Below are 11,757 nucleotides of genomic sequence, written 5' to 3' on the forward strand. Positions count from 1 at the left end.
CCGTCTGCCTGTAGACATTAGTCCCCTCATGTACCTTTGACGGGGAAATGGAATTAAAAGGAAAGTTTATTCTGGGACAAAAAGCTTTTGAAATGAATCAACACAGGGAGTCTGACGAACTGGTCAGTCACTGCGAGGACACCCACACCCCACACGGGGGTGCCTGACGGGAGTCTCCACTACTCTGCCTCTGGTCCAGCTCCTGAAGAAGTGCACTCTGGGAGGTGCAGTTGCTAGCTGTAGTGTCTGGGTCTCCACCACCCACCCGGGAGACCCGAGGGAGCTCTGAGCTCTTGGCTTTGACCTGGCCCAGCGGTGGCTGTTCTGAGCATTTGGGGAGTGAACCAGCAGATGGCCGACTCTCTCTCTCCCCCTTTAAATTATTAAATAACCAGCATCGACATATTTTTAAAAATCCGTGGAAGATGTGTATTACGAAAAGACCTATGCATTAATTTTGAAATATTTTGCATGATCAATTATCTTTTTAATTCACTTTTCCATAACTTTTGGAAACACCCTCATACATTAAATTCAGCCACAAGAGAAACAAAAGAAATAATAGAAAAAAATGGTCTGGGAAAAAAGGACAAAGATGACATTAATGGTTAAATATAAACACACAAGGCCAGCACCACGGCTCACTAGGCTAATCCTCCACCTTGCAGAGCCGGCACACCAGGTTCTAGTCCCGGTCAGGGCGCCGGATTCTGTCCCGGTTGCTCCTCTTCCAGGCCAGCTCTCTGCTGTGGCCCGGGAGTGCAGTGGAGGATGGCCCAAGTACTTGGGCCCTGCACCCCATGGGAGACCAGGAGAAGCACCTGGCTCCTGCCATCGGATCAGTGTGGTATGCCGGCCACAGCACGCTGGCCGTGGCGGCCATTGGAGGGTGAACCAACGGCAAAGGAAGACCTTTCTCTCTCTCTCTCTCTCTCTCACTGTCCACTCTGCCTGTCAAAACAAATATATATATAAACATACAAATCAGAGCTTTTTTTCCCAAACTATGTGAATTTTATTCGCATATTCAAGACCAATGCTGTTTCCTTGGTCTGTTCTGTGTGAAAATGAGAAACTCCTTTTGGACCAGAAGTTCCAATCTTAGCGAACCATTTGATCACCCAGAAACATCACAAAGCATGTGTTTTCTAGTAGACTTTTTAGAAAGTCAAGCCAACGGCCTGTCACACTTCTTCCTGTGTAACTCACCTCGCTGGGAAAACTCCAGTCTGTTCTGTTCTGTTTTCATTCTGCAGGCATGACCCCCAGCGGAGACGGCTGCCCGGGCCTTGCGATGGGGTCACACACGTCCTCCTTGTCCGCTTCTTTCAGCCTTACCCCACAGCAGGTCCTGACAAGTAAGTCTCTAGAGGGAACAGCCGGAAAAGCCACTTCCATGATGCCGGCATCCCAGACCCCGCTGCTCCACGTGTGATCCAGCTCCCTGCTACCGTGCCTGGGAAAGCAGCAGAAGACGGCCCAAGGGCTTGGGTCCCTGCACCCACGTGGGAGACCTGGAGGAAGCTCCTGGCTCAGGGTTACAGCCCTGGCCTTTGCGGCCATTTGGGGAGTGAACCACTGGATGGAAGGTCTCTCTCTGTAACTCTGCCTTCCAAATAAATAATAGAGGGGAAGAAGGTATTTCTGTTACTCAGAGTTATACAGAATATCTCAATCAAAGAAAGAAAAGACTAGACAAAAATGAGAAGCAGCCACTTTCTGTAGACTTCTAAGGAAATTTAATGACCGGTAATTATCAGTCACATTTGAAGCAACCAAAGGGCAAAGGCGTTTTCATTCTTAAGTTCCATACCCCAGGATGAGCTGAGACACTAAAGGAAAACCGCAAAGACAGGGTAAGTCCTGCCCATTTCCTTCCCCAAAGGAAATGACATCAGCATATGAAAGAGTTATCTGTACCCCCATGTTTATGGCAGCTCAACTCACAATCAATAGCTAAGATATAGAGCCAATCCCAATGTCCACCAACTGATGACTGGATAAAGAAATTATGGCATATATATATATATATATACTCTATGAAATACTACTCAACTATATAAAAAAATGAAATCCTGTCTTTTGTAACAAAATGGATGCAACTGGAAACCATTATACTTAGTGAAATTGGCCAGACAAATACCATATGCTTTCCGTGATCTGTGGTGACGGATGGAGTATGTAAAATGTAATGTATAGGCCAGAAATTGACACTTGAGATTGATGAGTGTTTATAGCCCTTGTCTCTACTGTTGAAGAAGAGTGATTTTTCCCCTCATACTATTTGTTGAACTCTTTACTTAATGTAGGGTTAATCTTATGAATATAAACTGAAAGTAGATCATTGTAAAAATTAGGAGTGGGAATAGGAGAAAGGGGAGGAAGGAGGGTGGGGGTGTGGGTGGGAGGGAGTGCAGGGTGGGAAACATCACTATATTCCTACGTTTGCATATATGAAATACATGAAGTTTGTATACCTTAAATAACATTTTTTTTAAAAAGTAGTCTCCATCAAACCCCTGGCTGGTTATTCTGTGGATATGAACAAGTTGGTTCTAAAGTCACTGTGGAAAGGCAAAAACCCAGAACAGCCCACTCAGTATTGAAGAAGTCAGAGGACTGACGTTAGCCAACTTCAGGACTCACAGGAAGCTACGGTCGTCAAGGCGGCGTGGAGTTGGTGAAGTGACAGGTGGAGCAGAGAGCCCAGACACAGACCAACATAAACACTGGCAGCCGAGCAAAGCCACGCAAGGAGAAAAGAAGGCAAACAATTCGCATCCTGACCCGTCAAGGTCTTCACAAGGTTGAGCTGATGAAGGGCCACCGGGAGCCGAGCAAGCCAACTATGAACCTCTTAGAAGACAGGGGCCGGTGCCGTGGCTCACTTGGTTAATCCTCCGCCTGTGGCGCCGGCATCACATATGAGCACCGGGTTCTAGTCCCAGCTGCCCCTCTTCCAGGCCAGCTCTCTGCTGTGGCCCGGGAGTGCAGTGGAGGATGGCCCAAGTGCTTGGGCCCTGCACCCCATGGGAGACCAGGAGAAGCACCTGGCTCCTGCCTTCGGATTGGCGCAGCACCAGCCATGGTGGCCATTTAGGGGGTGAACCAATGGAAAAGGAAGACCTTTCTCTCTGTCTCTCTCTCTCACTGTCTATAGCTCTATCTGTCAAATAATAAAAAAAACTCTTAGAAGACAAGACAGGAGGCAACGGAAGTGACCTCAGGGTATGACAGAGGACGGCACTTCTTACATAGGTGTGTGCATAAAGTCAAAATTGATAAAGTGGGTTTCTTTTTAAATCAAAATCTTTTGCTCCACCAAAGACTCTGTCCAGAGGAAGAGGATAGAAGACCGAGATTATGAAGAGATATTTGCCAAAGACATATCTGAGAAGTTACTGTATCCACAATATACAAAGAACTCTCAAGCCTCAACAATAACTCCACTTAAAATGAGTAAAATACCTGAACCAGAAGCCCCACCCAGGAAGGGAAACCATGACAGATAAGCACTGGAAACGATGCTCCGCAGCACATGTCACAGTGGAAACACAAAACAAAACAAGGAGAGTCACTCCACCTACCGGGATGGCCAGAGCCCAGGACGGTGCCGTCGCTGAATGCTGGCAAGGCTGGGGAGCAGGACCGCTCACGCCCTGGTGGCGGGAATGTGAAATGGCACGGTCATTTCTACAGCCAGTTAGGCAGGCAGTTTGCTACAAAATAAGTAAGACTCTGACCCCGTGATCTAGCAACTGTTCTCTGTGCTATTTATACAAGTGCATTGACAGCGTGTCCACACAGAGACCTGCTGTGGATGCCGTGGGCAGCTTTATTCACAGCTGCCTAAACGTGTAACCAACCACAAGTCAGGCAGGAGGTGAATGGGTAATAGACAGTGGTGCAAAGAGACCCCAGAATACTGTTGCATGTTACAGGAAAACGTGCCATCCAGCCATCCAGAAACATGGAAGGCATCTTCAATGCCGATCGCTGAGAGGCAGGAGCCAGTGTGAAAAGGCTGCACGCTGCCGGATTCCAGCCGGGAGTCTATGACATTGTGGAAGAGGCGAACCACAGAGAACTAAAAATATCAGAAGTCCCCAGGGGTTGGAGGGAGGGAGGGAGGGATGAACAGGCAGAGCACAGAGGACGCTCTAGGGCAGAGAAAAACTCTGCAAGATGCTGCAGTGCTGGCTGGAAGCCGTGATACACTTGTGCGGGCCCACAGAACACACAGCACCTAGAACGAGCCCTCGTGGAAGCTATGGACTCGGGAGGTCAGCAATGTGCCCACGTGAACTCGTCACCGTCTCGCGCTGCTGGGGACGTTCTAGGGTCCAGGGGTACCGTCCTCTTAACCCTGCTGTGAGCCCAGAGCTGCCCTTAACTGTTTTGTGGATTTAAGTGGGAAAGTGAGACCACCGGGAATGCAAGGGTGGAGGCAGAAGCCTGGATGTGCACAGCGGGACAGCACGAAGAGGACAGAGTGGACAGGTTAAAAATAAGTGCTGGCATTGCATGACAGCAGCCTCGTGGGGTGGCTCAGAAGGGCTGCCCAGAGCTGTGGAACCAGGAGCTGCATTCTTGCCATTGGTTTGAGGCTTGGTCATGGGGCAGTGGGTAAAGATGCGGACTGGGTCAGCAAGGGGAGCAGGGCCAGACCACATGGTCCCTGCAGCCACAGTAACGTTCCCACTCTGCCTCCCGGGGAGTGAGGCTGGATGCGTGAGTCGCACTCTCATCAGCTGCAGAGTGCGCAATCGCATCTTAGTGACCGTGGGCTCTGAGGTCCTAGCCCGGCTTCCCTCCTCCGGGATGCGCACTCCGCAGGCTGTCAGAGCCGCTCTCTTGCCTTGTGTTTGCTGCCTCTCACTCCCCTCGTCCCGTCACCATGTTTGCCTTCCACCACTGGGTGCCAAGATAAATAAACCACCCTTCAGGACATCCCACACGGCCACGACCGGGAGAAGCGCAGTGTGCCAGTGGCTGCCATTCACGGCGTTCTTCGCTTGTCTAATGTCCGTAAGGCAGCTCAGGCTGGCAAAGTCGAGACTCTGCACCCAGAAGACAGTCAGTCCTTCTGAACTGGCCCCCTCAGCTGGTCTCCAGCGGGCAGGGGCCAGCTCCTGCTGCTGTGAGACCCAAGCTTGGCCTCGGAGCGAGGACCCCTTCCCGGGGCTTTTCCTGTACACGGCTCCCGGGCTCCCTCCAGCTGGGGCTGGGTCCTACACAGTGAGCCCACCTCTCCATGGCACCCCTCCCCCCTGCCAAGCAGGGCGCAGCTCCTCCCTCTGCCCTCTGAAGGCCCTGCCCCTGCACAGGTGCCTGCATCACGGCTGTGCAGGCTGCTGTGTCAAAGGCAGGTGCCACGGTGAGCCCTCGCGACTGCATTCGCCCAAAATCCCAGGCGTCCCAGGAAGACCCAGGCAGGTTCCCGGGCGGATTCCAGAGCAGATGCTGTTGTGGCCTGAGAGCTCCTGGTCTTCCCGTGCCCAGTGCTGCCCGGCCTGGGAGGGAGCCCCCACCAAGCCCCGGGAAATGGACACGCATCATCTGTGACTCACGGCCGTCCTTGCTGAACCCAGGATTTGTTACCATGCATTTTTGGGGGCTCCTGCATTAGTGCTTTCTGCGCCTTCTCTCACGCTCACCAATAACCAGCATCGCAACCCAGAGTCGCCGGCCCAAGGCTGTGCACCCAGAGGCACAGAGGCTTGGGTGGGGAGACAGGAAGCCCACTGCTTCCGGCCGAGACGCACTCCCACAGCTGAGCGTGGCCCTGTCCAGGGCCAGATGGAAAACTCATCTCTCCCCTCCAAGGTCTGGCTAAAAAGCAAAACTCCCGGAGGCGTGCTGCATCCTCGCCCGGCGCAGCTCCAGGACATGGAGGCGCTCACGCGGGCTGAGCGCTCCACACAAAATGGGTTTCCCTAACATCTCTGAAGAGGGAGAAGGCCCTTACCCCTGCACCAGGGCAGGGAAGAGGGGGGAAAAGGGGAGGTGGAGTTTATCCGGCGTGGACTGAAACCCCTTGGGAGGGGCCACTGCCTGCACCATTGCATCCAATCCAGCCCCCTGCTAATGCGCCTTGGAAAGCAGCAGAAGACGGCCCAAGTCCCTGGGCACCTGCCACCCATGTGGGAGACCCTGATGAAGCTCCTGGCTCCTGGCTTCAGCCTGGCTCATCCCTGGCTGTTGCAGCCATCTAGGGAATGAACCAATGCATGAAATATTTCTCTCTCTTCTCTCTCTTTCTCACTCTCACTCTTGCTCTCGCTCTTTCCAATAAATGAACAATCTTGAAAGAAAGAGAGGAAGGCAGGCAGGAAGGAAAGAAAGCAGACAGACACCCACTGAGCATTCAGGACTCTGGGTGCAAGGCCAATGCGGGCCTGTGCCGTGGCCCCTGCTGCGTCTCCCTGGGTGTTCCCCGTGGGTGGCACCAGCAGCAGTTCTCCGCATGAGCCTCCTCCACTGGCAGCAGCCACCGGCTCTGGGACAGCCAGTTGGGTCCCCCACCCTCCAGAGCTGCGGTTCTGTATCCCCTCTGCAACACAGCTCTGACTGTGACCTTCTCAAATCCAGCCCTGGGCACGAGCCGGAGATCAGATGTGGGTAGCTCATGCCTCGCCCCACCTCTGTCACCCCAACACACACACCCCTGGGCAGGAGGAAGCCACCTCTGGAGACAGGAAGTGTGTGACTCAGCGTGCTCTGCTGACAAGCACACAGGCCGTCCATGTGTCTCCAGCACGAACCTACCCCATGAGCTGCATGGGAGGGCGTGGGGCCGCCCAACACCCCACTCCTCTCCCTGCCGCTCCACTCAGTCTTTCCCAGAAAAAGGAACAAGATCCTAGTTTCTTGTCTTTCAGGGAGAGCGGTGATGCTCTGGTCCCTTCACAAAGGCCTGGTGCACCCCGGGACACTAAAGGACAATCAGAGGTCACCAACTGCGGGACCATCAGGCCATGTCATTACAACTCCCTGGGAGTCTGTCAGCATCCCCCCTGCCAGGGCTAGCCGTGGTGCATGAACCCATCTGCAAACAGCAGGTGTGTTGCGAACATGACACCCAGCAACAGAGCCACATTCGATGCACAGTGCCCTCCACAGGAGAGACAGAGCAAATGCGGAAACAAGTTCAAGGGTCCTACCTCCACAGCTAAGCAGCTGCCACAGAGGACTCGGATTTTTTTTAAAGTGTTTTTTTTGTTTATTTGTTTGTTTTTAATCCCAGCCATCCATCAGATGCACTTGACCTACCATTTGGATTTCCATCTTTCTTTATGGTTGACAGAGATCTTTGATTACAGAGTAGGGCCATTGACTGCACTAAGAAGCAGTGACTCTGGGGTTGAACGTGGATCTTCTAACTCTTACCCTGGGGTCCTTTATCAAGCTCATCACCGTCTACACCAGGGATGGAGCGTGTCCAGCCCATGGACCCCCATAAGGACCATGAAATCATCTGATCTGGCCCTGCCCAGGCAGTTGCGGGCGGGACTTGAAATCCAGTTCCTCTACAGCACGCGTTTCAAGCGGATCACTTTGTGTGGCCCACAAATGATGTAATAAATACCCAGATAGCCCTGGGCCGGAAGCAGGTTCCCCAGCCCTACACGGCTGCTGCTGATTCTGAAAGAGGCTAGGAAAGCAGAGAGGGCATTGGTGAAGCCTCCTTACAAAGACCCAAGGTGGAGGACGGCGCCGTGGCTCACTAGGCTAATCCTCTGCCTTGCGGCGCTGGCACACCAGGTTCTAGTCCCGGTCGGGGTGCCGGATTCTGTCCCGGTTGCCCCTCTTCCAGGCCAGCTCTCTGCTGTGGCCCGGGAGTGCAGTGGAGGATGGCCCAAGTGCTTGGGCCCTGCACCCCATGGGAGACCAGGAGAAGCACCTGGCTCCTGGCTCCTGCCTTCGGATCAGCGTGGTGCGCCGGCCGCGGTGGCCATTGGAGGGTGAAGTGAACCAACAGCAAAGGAAGACCTTTCTCTCTGTCTCTCTCTCTCACTGTCCACTCAGCCTGTCAAAAAAAAAAAAATTAAAAAAAAAAAAAAAAACAAAGACCCAAGATGGAAGGGAACAATGGAGCTCTTTCCTGCCTGTGCGTGTGGCTGGATGTGGAAGGGGTGCCCAGAACCGCTGCAGCCAGCCTGCAACCCCAAGGAGCCAGTCATGGGATGAACCCCACTGGGGGAAATGGATTCACTGCCTTTGCAACTTTTAAAACTAGTGCTTTTTCGAGGCGAAGTAACATTCCATTACTACAAATCACTTTCGGGTGTAGTACCAGGTATTGTGCTTAAATAACGGACAGTGGGCTGGTACTGTGGCACAGTGGGTGAAGCCACGACCCGCGACACTGGCATTGCATATGGGCAAGTCCTGGCTGCTCCACTTCCAATCCAGCTCCCTGCTAATGTGCCTGCGAAAGCAGCGGAAAACGGGCCCCGCACCCACGCGGGATACCCCGATGGCGTTCCAGGCTCCTGGCTGTGATCCAGCTGTTGGTGGCCATTTTGGGAGAGAGTTAGCAGGTGGAAGATCTTTCCCTCTCTCTCTGTAACTCTACCTTTCAAGTAAATAAATAAATGTGTTTTTTTTTTTTTTTAATGGATGGGTGGGTGAACAAATGGTTGTGTGGAGTACTATTTGAGCCTCTTTCCGAGGTTCAAGAAAATGTATACGATGGGAAAAAAATATTGATAGATTTCATTTTTTTTTTGCACCAAAATAAAAGGAGGAACAAATACAGCATAGGAGTTAGGGGGTGACTTGGGGGCTGGGCTGGAGAGACCCCAGACTAGAGACACAGTAATGAGGGCGCTGCCACTCCACCGTCGGACCGGGTAGAAGCACAGCGCGGTGGCAGCGAGGGGAAACTGTGCCCTGAAAAATTGAAATAAAGGAGAAAACAAAATAGAGAGAACACACAAAAGAGCTGGCGCTTTTGAAAGTGGGCCGGTTTCCAGGAGCGCGCTCTACTTGCCCTATTTCACCATAACCCTGGGATACTTTTAATTACTTGGGTCTTTTGCCGACGGCGTCTGACTATTTTGTCGGAGGGTCAAGGAGAACAGCAGGACCTGGCCTTTCCTTGCACTGAAAGGGACGCCACCCCCGTCTCCGCGCAGGGACACCGGGCCTGGAACGGCTCGTCAAGGAGCCGCAATCTCTCCCCAAAAAAAGCCGCTCCCGGAGGCCGGGCCGGCCACGCGGGTGAGGAGCCGCCGCCATCAGACACGACTAATGACCCAGAATCTGATGCTGTCTGAGAGGCAGGGGCGGCCGAGCCTGGCTCCTGTGTAGTGCTCACGCCGAGACGTGTCTGGAGAACAGAATGACACGGCACACAAAGCGACTCCGGTGGGGGAACTGGATTTTGGAGACCAATACAATGTGAGTTTTTTGTTTTTTTGTTTTTCTTCTTTTTCTCTCCCACTTTAGGAAATGTGCCCTTTAGGCAAAATCACATAGATGACACTCCGCTCCTGAACCTGTTGGATCAAAACATTTGTTTTCCAAGCCCCAGTAAGAGTTAGTTTGGGAATATATTATAGACCGAGGCTCGTTAAAACCAACCTATTTCTATCTAAGACCAAAAAAAAAAAAAAAAATCGTGTCCACCATGGGGTTAAAAAGATGACCGTTTCCATAGTTGCCACTGGTACTCTAAATTTATATTTCACTCGTCTCCTGGACTGTAAATCTTTAACATTGCAGAAACCCAATTAAGAAAAATAAAAAGCACACCGAGAGTCAGTTTTCACGGAAGAATGTTGTTGGCCAAGGCCCAGATAATTTTTTGTGTCTCTGGTGAATTGCTTGTCCAATTTCCAGGAAGTTTGGGAAAACTCGGCGTTGACATCACTCAGCAAGCCCTGGAAAGCCTCGCGGGGCAGAGAGCAGAGGCCGAGCTGTCTGGGGCGCGCAGCCCCCGATAGCTGAGCCCTCACGGGATGCTAACGACTTCTGCAGAAACCTCCCGGCCCCCAGCCCCCTGCACATGCCGGCCGATGTTTTAATAACTTAACCATACTTTGCGTCGTCTTTGCTTGGGGCCTTCTGTCTGCTCAGAGTTTGTTCGTTTACCTTTATTTAAATACATTTGTGTTAGAAGGAGTGCTTTTGAGTGATGCTACGGGAAAGTGATGAACCTCAATTTCAGCTTCACATAGATCACAAGCCAGCACAGTCGGTAAGTTCACGCGTGAGCATCCCGGGAATTGTTTCTCGTGTTCACAGTGATTACGCTGGGTCGGGGGGTGGGGGCTTGCGATTTCGCTCTAAAAATAGAGTCACTTCAGATCAGCCTTCATTTCCCTCCTGTCTCTCCGGTTTCATAGGCAGCATTTCCACCGATTGACGTTCTATGACACGGGATTGCTCGAGTCATCATGTTGTCCGATTTCCGTCCTGTCACTACAGTGCGAGGAGCATCCCGGGACGGCGTGGAGGGGAGACCCTGCAGCCCTGTGTCTGGGGGAGCACCGTCGCGGTGGGGGTGCAGGAGCAAACACATGGCGGGCCAGGGAGCCCACAGAACACGGCGGGACCTGAACTCCACTGATCAGTTTGTCCTGAGAGCCACCCCAGAGGGCACGCCGCCAGTGGTGACCTAAGACCACAGACCCACTCCCAGCCGCCATCATTAGATCATGACCCCTCCCTTAATCCATCAACCCTTGCATTAAAGAGTTTAAACATCTTGGGTGGGTCCTCTTCAATGCTCAATGGTAGTTTTATAATAACCTCGTCAAGTAATTCTGCTTCCCAATTAATTCAGATCGACAAAATAGCAAATAGTAGATGCAACTCAAAAGAATATATTTTAAAGGAGGGAGGGAATAGAGAGAAAAAGACTCTCTCCCAAAATGCTACTGGTACTGTGTCCTCACAGAGCAATGTTCTGTGCATAAGAATTCATTTATTTTTATTTTTCTTTATTTACTTATTTGAGAGGTAGAGCCACGGACAGAGAGGGAGAAACAGAGAGAAAGGTCTACTGTCCACTGGTTCACTCCCCAAATGGCCACAATGGCCAGAGCTGAGATAAGCTGATGCCAGGAGGGGCCAGGAGCTTCTTCCAGGTCTCCCACACGGGTGCAAGGGCCCAAGGACTTGAGCTGTCTTCCACTGCTTCCCCAAGCCTGCAGCAGAGAGCTGGAATGGAAGAGGAGTAACCGGGACAGGAACCAGTACCCATATGGGATGACAACACCGCAGGCGGAGACTTAGCCTACTACAACACAGCGCCAGCCCCTAAGAACTTATTTTTAGGGAAAAATATTTGAACTGAAAAAAGTATAAGCATTTGAATATTATTGTGTTCACTACCTTATATTTGTAACCAAAGATTTTATTTTTTAATGCCTTTATTAACATATAAGTCACAAACCTTACAATTCAGCCATTTGAGGTGTTCAAGCCAATGGTTTTTACTCTACAAGAGTACTTCAAAAAAGTTCTTGAAAACTAAAATTCAAAGGTAAGTTTATTTGGGTGCAAAAGAAATTTTAGATTTATGCACAGGTTTTCCACTATATATTTCCTTGGAATGTTTGAAGACCCCTGTTTCATATGGATTTTAAAAAACTTTTAAGCAAAGTAAGGTTACCCTGTAATTATTCTCCATGAACTTTGTGAACTACCTTCATAAGTGCACACACACACACACACACATACACACACAGGTGCTGCACCACCACCAAAGCCAAATTCATACATTTGCATCAACTGTGAAAGAAACCC

General features: G+C 51.3%; 1 long non-coding RNA gene across 1 annotated transcript; it reads left to right on the top strand.

Moving 5' to 3' along the window:
* The first annotated feature begins 9,833 nt into the window (after window positions 1–9,833).
* On the top strand, window positions 9,834–10,715 carry LOC138844892 (uncharacterized). Its single transcript, XR_011381313.1, has 2 exons — window positions 9,834–10,204; window positions 10,353–10,715. It is a non-coding gene; the product is annotated as an uncharacterized lncRNA (long non-coding RNA).
* Window positions 10,716–11,757: the final 1,042 nt, after the last annotated feature.

Source organism: Oryctolagus cuniculus, chromosome 13, assembly GCF_964237555.1.
Source record: "Oryctolagus cuniculus chromosome 13, mOryCun1.1, whole genome shotgun sequence".
NCBI lineage: Eukaryota > Metazoa > Chordata > Mammalia > Lagomorpha > Leporidae > Oryctolagus > Oryctolagus cuniculus.